Genomic DNA, 13,325 nt, shown 5'->3' on the forward strand with positions numbered 1-13,325 from the left:
CCTCCGTTGTGACTGTCACACATCTGACATTAATATTTTTTGGCTCTCAAGCACCTGACATTTATTCTATGTGACTCTTACATTAAGCAAGTTTGTCCACCCCTGCCTTAGAGAATGACAAGGGTTTCAGGATATTTTGGCCCCCTCCCAACCAAGCCGACAATGTCGGCAATTAGGCCAGGGGCCATTTCTTCCCCACCCGGGAAAGGATCAGAAGGCTGACAATCCTTCCCAGGCATACAAGGAGCTGCTTTGGGCGGGGCGTCAGGGGCTATATCCGCCCCGAACCCGCCCAAACCGACACAGTTCTTCCAAGTTCTCGGCCCGCCTGCCCACTCTGCAGCAGTACAGATTCTGACCGGTCGCCTTATAGGGGCCAGGTAGGAATTTTTTCACTCTCACATGATTGGCCTGAGGGGGAGTGTTTTTCGCCTACCTTGTACTGCTTGATAGTGTAGGATGTAATTTCATGTTAGAGGTTGTTATACTAATCAGCCGCTTGGCAGGAGTAGTAACAGGCTACAGAAATTATCAGGTGAGCACCTATGGCTCTGCACCAGCTTGAGTGCATGTGGTCTGTAAGAACGGCAGATGGGCTTCACGGCTCAATACCGTGAATGCAGATCACGATGAAGCCTTACTGGGGGGTGGATCTTTCTTGTTGGATTGATGCCAGCCCTGGTGAAGGTGGCGCTTAGAGCATGGCCGGCCCAGCACCAGCCATAATCCAGGACTCGTGCCAGGGGCAAGGTGGCTCACCCGTCACAGGACAAGGCAGGGTCAGGGAATGACCCCAGGGCTTGTCCTGTTAGTCTTATAGCCTTTGCCAGTCCAGTTCTTGTAGTTATGTTTAATAAAGCGGCCCCGTTTACCCAACTTACTTTATCAGCCTCTTTATTCCGATTGGGTGGGGGAAAGCTTTTGAGTGTCCAAACTCCCTTTGTCAGACACGAATAGGAATGGAGATCTTGGAGTCCTTTTATACCAATTTTGTACCTCTGCCAGTTTTTTTTATGAGGCTGATGGACTTCCACTCCATGTAGCTGAATGTGGTCCCTTCCGTTAAGATAGCTTCAGACAGTAGCCATGTTGTTCTTCAGTAGAACAATTAGATTCAACTCCAGTAGAACCTTAGAGACCAACATGTGTTTCAGGGTATAAGCTTTTTTAGAGTCTCAGAACATCCTTCAACAAACATTTCAAAGCTCCCTTCATTAGATATGATGAGAAATTGAGATCTCTGAGTCCATTGATTTCAGTTTGTACCTGTGCAAGTTTTTTCACCTCAAAGAGATGTCTGTTGACTTACCTTCAAGTGTGGACCATAAAATCAAAACATGAGTGACCAAAAGCCATTTCAAAAAGCATATTTTATTAATAACAAGCTATTGAGAGAGTAATATTCATTATTTCCATCCATGCTAGCGATATCCATGATTTCCATCCCTAAAGCAGATAATCATGTATTGGAACAACTGCCCCAAATAGGAACCATTTTTGCACAATCCAGAAGAAAAAGCAACTTGCTAGAAATATTGATACATTGAACCAACTGTGAATTGCATTATATTTCTGCCTTTCAATGGAGAACAATCTAGCAGCTAAGAACCAAATTTGACATTTGTGATGATTATCCATGAATCGATCTCTCAGGATTTTACTTCTTTTTTTTTTTTAAATGTTGTTTATGCAGAAGGGGAGTGTTCCTAATTGTATTGCAGAAGTAGATCTCTCTCTCTCACACACACACACACACAGAGTTAACCCTTCCCCTCTATGCTGCTGTTTCCCAGGTCAAATTAGCCTTCATTTCGCTGTTTGATGTGGTGGAATCTGTGTTTCCCCTATGGGACTCAGAAGCTGAGGGGGGCTATTTTATGAAAAATGCCACAAGGACAAGGGTTAAACTCTTCTTTTCTCAGTGCTGCTGTTCCAATAAAATCAGTAGCATTCCTCCCCCTACAACCCAAGCTGCAGTTGAAAAAGAAAACAGCAGTACATCCAGTCGCAGATCTCCTGGGTAATGTTTAGTTTGGACCTAAGCCAGGCCTTTAAAATTGGAGCCCCTCAATGTCCTTCTGGGAGTCTTGTTCTAATGTGATAAGGGATAATGTTACACAGCCCCTGTATCTACAGGTCCACACTGCTTCTCTAACTGAAGCAATATACAGCAGTCCTTGTGGACATTTATTCATCCCACCTAGCTGCAGCATGAGCCTGTAGATTCATCACATTGAATTAATTGTCTTTTCTTTGACATTGAATGCGCCCAGGAAGCCGAAGCTATTAATGTTTAGAGACCTCTTGCTAGAGTTTGTGAAATATTATATGACCTGCTTGATCACAACTTTAATTAGATGCAGCTTCCCAGCTGTTCAGGCACTTTGGGATGCTAAAACTAACGCTAGCATAACTAAACCTAAGGTAAGGTGATCCACCTGAAGGGATGTCCTTTCAAGATGCACCTTTTCAAAAGACAGTGGGGAGCACTTTGAAGGGCTATTATCTGAGACAAACCTTCCCAAAGGATGTAGATGGCAATCCAGTTTTTGCAGCCATGTGCTCTTGAGAATGCTTGGGTATAGGCCCACCAAACTTAATGGGTCTTACTTATAAGTAAACATGTAAATATAAGAATACATGTCTTGCTGGTTAATAAGGTTTCACACACCTATATCAATGCTGGATAACAGTCATAACATGTGGTTTGGCATGCCTCTTGTTAAAGAAGATGTGCAATTTTTAATCAAGCTGCCTTAGATCACTTAGGTCACTCTACTTGGCAGTGGTTTTCCAGGATCACTGAGAACAAAAAATCTTTCCCAACTTCTGCTCCTATCTGGAGATGGCAGAGACTGAAGGATGGATCCATAGGTTAACTCGAGGCTAGAGTATTATGTTGCACCTGCATAGATCTTGCCTTACAGACAACTGGGAAACTCCAGTAGGCACAGAATGCCACAGCCCAGTAACTATCAGGTGCAGAGTAGAACACACATGTCACATCCATTCAACAGACACTTCCCTGGTTACAAATAATTTACTAGGCTTAATTTAAAGTTATTAGTTGAACAAAGTTTGAATCCAGTCACCTTTAAGACCAACAAAATTTTATTCAAGGTATAAGATTTTGTGTGCACACACACTTCTTCAGGCACATGAAATCTTATACCTTGAATAAAACTTAGTTGGTGCCACTGGACTCAAACTTTGTTCTGCTGCTTCAGACTAACATGGCTACCCACCTGAATCTATCTTAAAGTTATTGGTTACCACTTCCGAAGCCCTTAATGACCCTGGACCCACATAACCTGCAGGTCTATCTTGTATGCTATGGCTCACCACTACAGCTTTTCTCATCTGAGCAAAACCTTCTGAAGGTGTTAGTATGCAGACGGGTAAAAATTGGCAACTACCCATTCATATGTATCTTCTGTGGCAGCTCTCAATTTGTAGAACAACCTGCCTGAGGAGTCCCCCACATTTCCATTATTCCACAGAATGTGCAAAACAGAAATGTTCATGATAGCATTTTATAAAGGGATTAGGACTGCAGTATAATAGAACAGGATGTGAGTCACTTTTATAGGAATAGGACTGTAGTCTACTTATTGTGCATATCGCACACCCTTTTTTAAACTTCAATATCCTCTACCTTTTCAACTCATTTCTTCATTACAATATGTCAGGCAGTTTTTGTTGCCTTAGACAGTTTTCTATTTGCATTGTTTTCCAGTTCTATAATTCTAGTCCTACTGCATTGCTTATTGGAGGACTTTGCTGTCTTATTGAATTCTTTTTCATATTTTGCAATCTGCCTTGACTCTCAGTGAGAAAGTCAGGCTATATATGAAGTACGGTAGTAGTTGAACAAAGTTGGAGTCCAGTGGGAATACAGCCCACTGATGTCCATGATATGCTGCTCCAGGAGGATAAGGGACCCTGAGGAACAACGTGGGAGGGGTTAACAGCAAGAAGGGAAACCTAGTGAGAACTGTAAATCAAACCTGGATCCAACACTGAATATGGAGGCAGGAATATGCATGAACTCTACTTGGACCCTCCTCATAAAACAGGCCCAAACCTCTCAAATGCATCTAGAACAGATTTTTTTTTTAAAGAGAGGGGGGAAAATGCCTGGAACTTTGTCATTGGCCGAACAGTTCAGGTTTATTTTAAGTTTGATCAAGGCCAAGGGATCACTACAGACAGCTAGTGTTGCACAATGAACAACTCACAATATAATGTATAGCAGATCATGATGCATCCATATGGGGGAGGGGAAAGTCATCTGTAGGAGCTAGCCATGTGTGGGAGCACCTTCTTTTGGGGCTCATAGAATTGGACCCCCTGGTTCAATTTTTTTGAAACTTGGAGGAGGGTTGAAGAGTGTTGCAAAGATGCCCACCATCCAACCTGGGGTGGTCTTTCCCCAACACCCAGAGATAACCATAGCCTCCACAGCAGTGCCCTCAGAAAAGCCAGGCTTGGCATTAATGATGGATCTGCCAGGAGCCATTGCTGGACCTGAGAGAGATACAGGTTCCAGAGACAAGCTGGTTGCAACATTCCTTTTTCTCTGTCTTCTCTTTCACTGCTCAGATTGGAACCTTACCCTCCTCTTTCTATGAGATCAGAGTAGTTCCACATTTAAGCACACAACAATGCTGCTGTCAGTCACATCTAGTTTAGCCTCTACTCCTCTGGGTTCCATTGACTTTTCCCCATATAAGGCAGAGAGTGAATAATAGCTCTCTGTCTGTTTTCTTTTGTCATCTTCCATTGTACAATTCTTTTTTTTTATCATGACTCCTTTGTGAAAAGGAAATTCTTGTCTTTTCAATCTTTCTTCATATGGGATCTGCTCCATACATTTTATCATTCCTATTGTCCTGCTTTGAACTATGCCCACTTCTGCAATCTCCTTTTTTTGAAATGGGCTAACCAATTCCGCACACTCGTGTTCCATTGGAACTTTGGATCTACACAATGGGATTAAAATTTCCTTTTTTCTGTCTCCATTTTTATGCAACTTAATCCTTTTCATTGCTGCTGAATTATTTTTATGTTCTAGCATGTCTTTTGAGAAATGAGGAAAACAAAAATCTCAGAGTGGTTGCTATTTATTTGCATCAGGAGGATAACAGCTTGCTCTCCCTAGTGCAGCTTTCATTGTGTACTGCTAGATACAAACATGCGTCCTTTAGATATTTTAAATACTCGCCCCCCCATTTTGACTTTCAGTAAGAAATATAGCAGAAGCATACAAAATACCTTGACTTCCAAAACAAAAAACTGTATGTAGCGCATGGATATGAATCTGCTATGCAATAAAACAGGGACATATCTCCACCTTTCAGAGTGCTTTCCAAAAGGATCAAACAGAACTTGGGGGGGGGAGGTCCATTCTTCACTAAATGTCTGATCTCAACCACAGTTACTGAGGAGCTTTAACTGTTTCAGATACTGATGCCCCACTTTTCTCCCCCACTGGGACCCAAAACAGTTTACAACATAATTCTCCTTTCCTCCATTTTATTCTCACACCAACCTTGTGAGATAAGTGAGACTGAGAAAAAATGACTAGTACAAGGTCACTCGGCAGGCTTCTGCAGCAGATTGGAGATTCAAACCCAGGTCTCTTGATTCCTAGTCCAACAACTTGATCACCATACCTACGGTTAATGAGTTTGATCCCAAGTAAGAAACACAGGATGTTCTAGAGGAAAAAGATCCCTCTCCAAACAAAGGATGCGGAAGACAGAAGAAATAAATAGGGGAAGAACTACCAAATACTTTGATTGTTTGTAACTTTATTACATTTTTATCTCATCTTTCAAGGAGTTCAGAGTGATATGTGATGCTGTCTCCTTCATTTTATCCTATAATGAGAGAGTGAGAGAGATTAGCTTAAGATCGTTAATTAAACTTCATGACTGAGTAGGGATTTGAACCCAGATCTACTATTACATCACAATGGCACTTTCAATAAGGAAGGGATATTGTATCAAAGATGATTGGACAAGGTGAATTTTGACAAAGGATTTGAAGGAAGTGAGACAGATAACATTGTTTAGGTGTTCTGGGGGTGGATACTTCCAAGCATATTGAGCAGCAAAGGAGAAAGGGCAGAGTTGTCTGAGGGAGCAGAAGTCCTTTGGAGAAATGAAGGCTATATACATGGATGAATTGGAATATGTGAATAAAAAGAGGTACAAAGCTTGGAGGGTAAGAACAAAGCATCTGTGCTGGATCTGAGTATGGGAACAGAGACAATATAGGAAGGTAAGGAATATGGTCATAATGTGGGAAGAGATTCATGATTTTATTTCATCCAAGCACTGAACTGTCACAACTGAGGAGCAGAGAAGATAGGCTGCAGTAGTGAAGGCAAACAATCAATGACAAGCAGTTCACTGAATGAATGGCCTTACAGGAGGAACGGTGGCTCAGTGGTAGAGCATCTGCTTGGCAAGCAGAAGGTCCCAGGTTCAATCCCTGGCATCTCCAAAAAAAGGGTCCAGGCAAATAGGTGTGAAAATCCTCAGCTTGAGACCCTGGAGAGCCGCTGCCAGTCTGAGAAGACAATACTGACTTTGATGGACCAAGGGTCTGATTCAGTATAAGGCAGCTTCATATGTTCATATGTTCAATGAACAATAATGAATGGTTTTAATATTGCCTCATATTGTTCTGTCAAGGCAAACACTTTGGGCCCAGCCATTCCTCCTGCAGGTATGGACAGAAGAGTGCCCTTTAACACCTTCCTAATGCATCATATTGCCCCATCCAGCTGCCACTCCTATGAGGAATACTCTGCAGAGAAGCATGCCACTGGGTGGGTATCGCAGGTCTAATTGTGTGAGGGCCTTAGTTTGCCATGGAAGACTATGCACATTTCAACCAGGGATGCCGAGAACTTTGTAGCTCAATATGTTTGGCATGTAAACTTACCCTTTTTGACAGCTGCACTGATTCATGAGCCGACCCTTGTATCTTCTTGCCACTGTTTGATTCAAAGAACATGCTGAATAGCTTTATGGCTGTGCAGTAGCTGTGGTGATAAAGTTTCATTTCTTTCTGCCATTAGGTATAATATGTTCTCCCTCCAGGGTTGTGGATCACTGGGATTAAATAATTAAATGACACGTGGGAGACTAGGATTCTGTGAAAGGTTGTGTGAAAATGGACATATATAAAATATAAATAGCATGGCCTTAAACTAACACCCAATGGAAAGACTTTTTAACAATACACAGCATTTGCAAATAACGATTGGTTTGCTCATTCTGTATTTAAACAGCTGGGTGTGGAGTGATGTTCAACAATAATAAATCTGTGTAGGAGAAATAAGACCTCCCACTGGGATGTGTGAGAATGCAAAAGAGTGAAATGCTGATGATTGCACTCTACTGAACTATTTGAAGATTTTGAGAAATAGCTCTCTGAATAGGCTCAAACTGCCCAATGATCAGCTCCCTGCTTGCTCCCAGTGAACAGAATGTGAGCAGAACTAGTGGGTGCTTGAGGATCTCTAACTGCAACATGCCAGCTCAGGGTGGTCACGTATGTGAGCGGAGGGTTCTGATGAATGTCTTCTGAACATCCCTTTGTTCACTCACTGCACATGCAGACGGGAGCATAATGCCCTTTTCCAGAACAATACACATCATCCCGACTCATCAGTAGTGCCAAGATGTATCCCTCCCATTATTAGTTGGTTAGGGTGGAGAGAAGAGCCACACTGTTCCTCAGATCTGCTAATGTATTGTGGACACTGTCCTTTGATTCAATGGAAGAGTGTTAAACACAAACTCAATAATGCCACAAAGGGGAGGGGGTTAATTTTGATTGATCTGTAATCTTCAGTCCTGGTGGTGTGATTATTGAAGCCATAGTGAAACGGCTACATGACAAAAAGTGCTATCAAGTTGTGGCCAATTTATGGCAACCCTATAAGGTTTTCAAAGTAAGAGACAAACAGAGCTGGTTTGCCATTGCCTGCCTCTGTGTAGCAACCCTGGACTTCCTTGGTGGTCTCTCATGACAGTAGTAACCAGGGCTAACTCCGCTTAGCTTCTGAGACTTGACATAATTGAGCTAACCTGGGTATGGGCCATCCAAGTCAGGGCGAATGGCTATACCAACTAATAAATAAATCAGGTCTATGCAGAAACAGTTCACTCACTGATGACCAGCACCAAGTCAGAGACAGCTACAATAGGGAAAAGCATGGACCGAGATTCACTGACCTGGATCCCAAAAGGTAAAGCTACTGGATGTGGAGTCAAACTCATTAGCCCTGTCTTGTGCCCTCTGACTACTAATAGCTGTCAAACTAATAGGTTTCAAACTGAGATGACTTTCCAGCTCTCTCTTCTGAACTCCTTTTCAATGGGGATGGCAGGGAATAAACCCAAAATCTTCAACATGCAACAGGCATTTTACCAGGGGGCTTCAGCATCTCCTTGTAAGGCAGAGGCTCTCTCTGCTTGAATATTTACCAATAAAGTAGACATTACAAGGACAACATACATCTCCATTGCTGTCTCATCTGAAGAAAATGAAATCCTATAGCACTACACATGGAACTCTGTTGCTTAGTGAAGTGGGGAATGCATAGCCATACTTAGCATATATAAAACACTTAAGCATTCAAAGCATTTCCCATACATTATCTCAGTCATCCTTGTGACAACCTTAAGAAGCAGATAGGAATTATTATCCCTGTACTGCAGATGGACGATGGAGAGACATGGGGCTGTATCTAACCACTTTACTCTGTGAATGGTAGGGGGGGGGGGGTGTTCCTCCAGCATAAGAATACTTTGTCTGAAGCCATAGGCCATTTCAATATGGGGAGATGTTTTCATTTTGGAGGAAGTCTCTTTGTGCCAAAAGAAGGCAACATTGTTAGCTGAGCAGAATGATAGCATACAGTCCATTGTTTTGTAGATTCACAAGGCCTTTCACCTTCAGCTAGCTCTCTTACCCTTCCACATTCCAAAGCACAAAATGGCAAGCCTCTCAAAAAACCTTCTTGTGGAGCACAGTTCTTAGACCTCCCCCCCCCCACTGATAAATTACCTATTCAGAGAAACATCTGCAGCCATTAAGAAATATTTTTTTTTTTTTTGTCAAGGTCCTGACTACTCATCAGATGTCACATGGGGCAAATCACAGTGATGATGGACTCATGTACAGTAATCAAGAGACAGACCATAGCAGTATTGTTACTATACTCCAGGTTATCTTAAGGTCTTTGGGGTCTGTGGGGTACAAAGCAAACTCAGAGGTCTCCCTACCATCATGGAAATAAATCATGCTGAGATTCTCCCCCCCAAACAATGTTTATTGTGTTCAGGCCAACATTAACAATTAATAGCAGCTGCATTTTTGAAACTGGCAATAAATGAAAAAGAACTTAAGAACATGAGAAGCCATGTTGGATCAGGCCAATGGCCCATCCAGTCCAACACTCTGTATCACACAGTGGCCAAATATATATATTGAAGCTGGCTATGCTTATAGCCGCCACCACCTCCTGTGGCAGTGAATTCCACATGTTAATCACCCTTTGGGTGAAGAAGTACCTCCTTTTATCCGTTCTAACCCGACTGCTCAGCAATTTCATTGAATGCCCACAAGTTCTTGTATTGTGAGAAAGCGATAAAAGTACTTCTTTCTCTACCTTCTCCATCACATGCATTATCTTGTAAACCTCTATCATGTCACCCCGCAGTCGACGTTTCTCCAAGCTAAAGAGCCCCAAGCATTTCAACCTTTCTTCATAGGGAAAGTGCTCCAAACCTGTAATCATTCTAGTTGCCCTTTTCTGCACTTTTTCTGCACTTGTTTAACATAATGTTCTGTAAGCGTGAAGAGACAGCAGCCTGCTTCCTTTAAACTAGGTAGCTGCTGTTATTGTACTCTGAATATTCTTTCCAAAATCTGCCATGTAGCACTTCATCCAGGAAGTTTTCACATTATATATATTCTTTAAATAACAAAACATTCTATATCATACTCATTTCTTTATATCGTACCTTACTTTTTAACCACACTGCAGCGCCTTCAATTACCATGAAGCAGTATAAACCTGACAAATACACCTGGGAGGTATTTCTGCATTCTTAAATACTGCAAAACTCTTAATAACCCTGAATATTTATATAACATACATTAGCAGTCATTACATTGAAACAGATCTGAAAGGTAAGTCAAAATTATTACTGAATAATGGATACAGAGGCTGAGGCACCTAGGGTTCACCCACATATTCATTACTGAGTTGTCATTCACACTCATGCTTAGAACCAGTATAGTATAGTATATCAGCTCCCATGCTGTTACATGTGACCGTGATGCAGAAACAAGCACAATAATGAACCTGCAAAATGTCACTGTAACACTGACAAGCCATGAGAAAATCTTTTACTAGGGTCTGAATGAAGGAAAAACCACAACATTGATATCTCTGATAGTTTTAAGGAGTGATCACCTTGATCTTTGGCTTGGAATATGGGCTCCTCATAAGGTCACTCTGAAAAGGAAGTTAGATCAGAGCCTCTCCAGTCTTCTCTGTCTCAAGTGATGCATCCTAGTTGTAGAAAGATCACCCCCTTTTCTTCCCACTGAAATGGATCAAAATCTTTCACTGCCTGAGGCAGTGGCTGCAGTAGCTGCTGCCTCTGCCTTATTTGCTGCCGCTGCAGCAGAATCATAGTGTTTAAAGGGACCTCCAAAGCCCAACCCCCTGCACAATGCAGGAACTTTACACACACACACTCCCTCCCACACCCCCAGTGATCCCTGCTCTACACTCAAAAGATGTCTAAAAACAAACAAACAACCCAACCCACCAAGATCCCTGGCCAAACTGGCCTGGAGAAAAATTGCTTCCTGACTCCAAAGTGGCAATCAGCATTTCCTGGACATGTAAGAAGTGGACATGAGAACTAAGTACTGTTGCAATCCTTCCAGCCCACCCTCTCATGATCTGTCTAAGTTTACAGAATCAGCATTGCTCTCAGATGGCCATCTAGCCTCGGTTTAAAACACCCCAAAGAAGGAGAGCCCACCACTTCCCAAGGAAGCCTGTTCCACTGAGGAACCACTTTAACTGTCTGGAAGTTCTTCATAATGTTAAGCCAAAAACTCTTTTAATTTAATTTCAACCCAATGGTTCTGGTCTGACCTGGGGCCACAAAAAACAACTCCACACCATCTTCTATATAACAGCCCTTCAAGTACTTGAAGATGGTGATCATATCACCACTCAGTTGTTTCCTCTCCAGACTAAACATACCCAGTTCCTTCAGCCTTTCCTCATAGGTCTTGGTCTCCGAACCCCTCTCCGTCTTCATTGCCCTCCTCTGCACATATCCCAGCTTGTCTATATCCTTCTTAAATTGTGGTACCCAAACCTGAGGACAGAGCAGAGTACAGTAATATCATCACTTCACTTGATTTGGACACTAGATCATTTGCTCTACCTCTTTGCTCTGGTAGCCCTGCATATTCAGCTTTTAACAGCCAACTTACTACCAGTGCATATTCTGGTATAGCAGTAGCAGAAGTGAGGGTGAGAACTGAGGAACTCAGAACCCCTGTGAGGTCCACCCTGCTACACCACGCTGATTCATATCAGGCAGGCTTCCCAATCAATCTCAGAATGGGAAGGAGACAGGATAACATCCTGGTCCTTTGCTTCCTCTTGACTAGCTCACTAGCCCCCTTCCCCACTTCTTCTGGCCAACCTATTTCCTCCCTGGCCTGGCCTGGAAGCCTCCCTTTTATTTGACCCTGGGCCTTACCCCCCTCCCTTCTCTGGGCCCAGTCCTGCTTCCTACGCTGCCAGTCTTCTGTCTCTCTCTCCTTCCTCTTACTCAAAACAGAGAGCCTTCTTTCCTTGTCTCTCAGTTGTGCTCAGCCCAGCTGCAGGCTCCTGTTCCCTGAGGCCCATGCTGGGGTGGGGTCCCTTCCTGCTGCTGCCAAGTTGGTTGGAGGCCTCACTGCTCTCCCACTGCTGCATTGTTTCCCTGCCTCACTGCTCCAGGTAAGATCCCTCAGTGTTCCTCCCACTGACCACAGCTCAGTGGGTGGGTGGAAGAGTTAAGTTGTGGCCAGACCTGGACAACCCCATGATGTAAGCCAAGCCCATTTCTGAGAAATTTGCAGATCTCCTCCATCATGAGATTCAAGGAAGCATTAGGTGTAGCCCATTCTTTTTCATATTTTTAGCTCCAAGTATATAGTGTTGGGCACTCTTGAAAATAATACAGTTGAGACAAGAACTTTTTTTTTGCAGTCCTCCATTTCCAAAGATGCTCTTTTTTAAAAGTTATAAAACAATTTCCTCCTAAGCCAGATCTTGTAGACCACATTTCAGCTGGAGGCAATTTCTACTTTTTTTGTAGCTGCAGAAATATAACAGCTTGAAAGCCCCACGAGATTATCCTGAATGCTCCAACAGACTCTTCACTAGCATGGCCACCACAATAATAGACACATCTGTGTGGTTACTTGTGTTTTAATTGCTCGTCAAAGTTCTGTCATGTTCACCGTGGGCAAAGCGACATCCCTTTCAGCAGAACACATACAGAGAGATCACTCAAGCAATGCCAATCGCCAGAGACTTCCACTTCCCATTTATCCTCACGTTTCACTTTTATTGTTGTTCACAGCTCCAGCATTGCGTGTGCTAAAATCCCATTTTTGGGGTTTAATATATAACAAAAGATAGTCACGCAATGCTTTCGAATGGCCTTTTGAAAACAGCATGCAATGAAAGCATGTCTTCAGGGAGTTCATGGCAAGCTAGTGAAAAGGATGATACACTAAGATGCTCTTAAAGGCAGCTGGGCTAGACACACTCTGCAAAAATTGGGGGATGACAGGGGGGCATTTTCACATGGCTAGAGGGGGGGGAAAGACCTCTCTGCAGGGATCCTTAATGTGATTTGTTGCAGTGGAAATATTTATAGTAAACTATTTAACAAGCAATTCAGTTCTCTTCCAAGGCTCCATGGCATTGTGTAATGGATACCATTCAACAAAAAGATTGTTTTGTTAAAGACACACTTCTATTTACACCAGTTCACTATATTTTTAAATTATATTGATTTTTTTAAAGAAAAGGAGAAGTACAAGACAGTCATAGAGCACCATTTATGTATTGACTGCATTTGCAGAAAGATATCAGTTAACAATTAAACTAGAGTTGCAAAAGCACGGGCACTCAGTTGGAATTTTCTATGATTGTTCTAAAGAACTAAAGAAAAAAAGGCACTTAAGATTTTTGCCTTGATATTCAACAGCTCCAG

General features: G+C 42.6%; 1 non-coding gene across 1 annotated transcript; it reads left to right on the forward strand.

The window, feature by feature from the left end:
• Nucleotides 1-6,443: 6,443 nt before the first annotated feature.
• TRNAA-GGC (transfer RNA alanine (anticodon GGC)) lies at nucleotides 6,444-6,510 on the forward strand. The gene has a single exon. It is a non-coding gene; the product is annotated as a tRNA-Ala (tRNA).
• The last annotated feature ends 6,815 nt before the right edge of the window (nucleotides 6,511-13,325 follow it).

The sequence above is a fragment of the Heteronotia binoei genome, chromosome 1 (assembly GCF_032191835.1).
Source record: "Heteronotia binoei isolate CCM8104 ecotype False Entrance Well chromosome 1, APGP_CSIRO_Hbin_v1, whole genome shotgun sequence".
Classification (NCBI taxonomy): domain Eukaryota; kingdom Metazoa; phylum Chordata; class Lepidosauria; order Squamata; family Gekkonidae; genus Heteronotia; species Heteronotia binoei.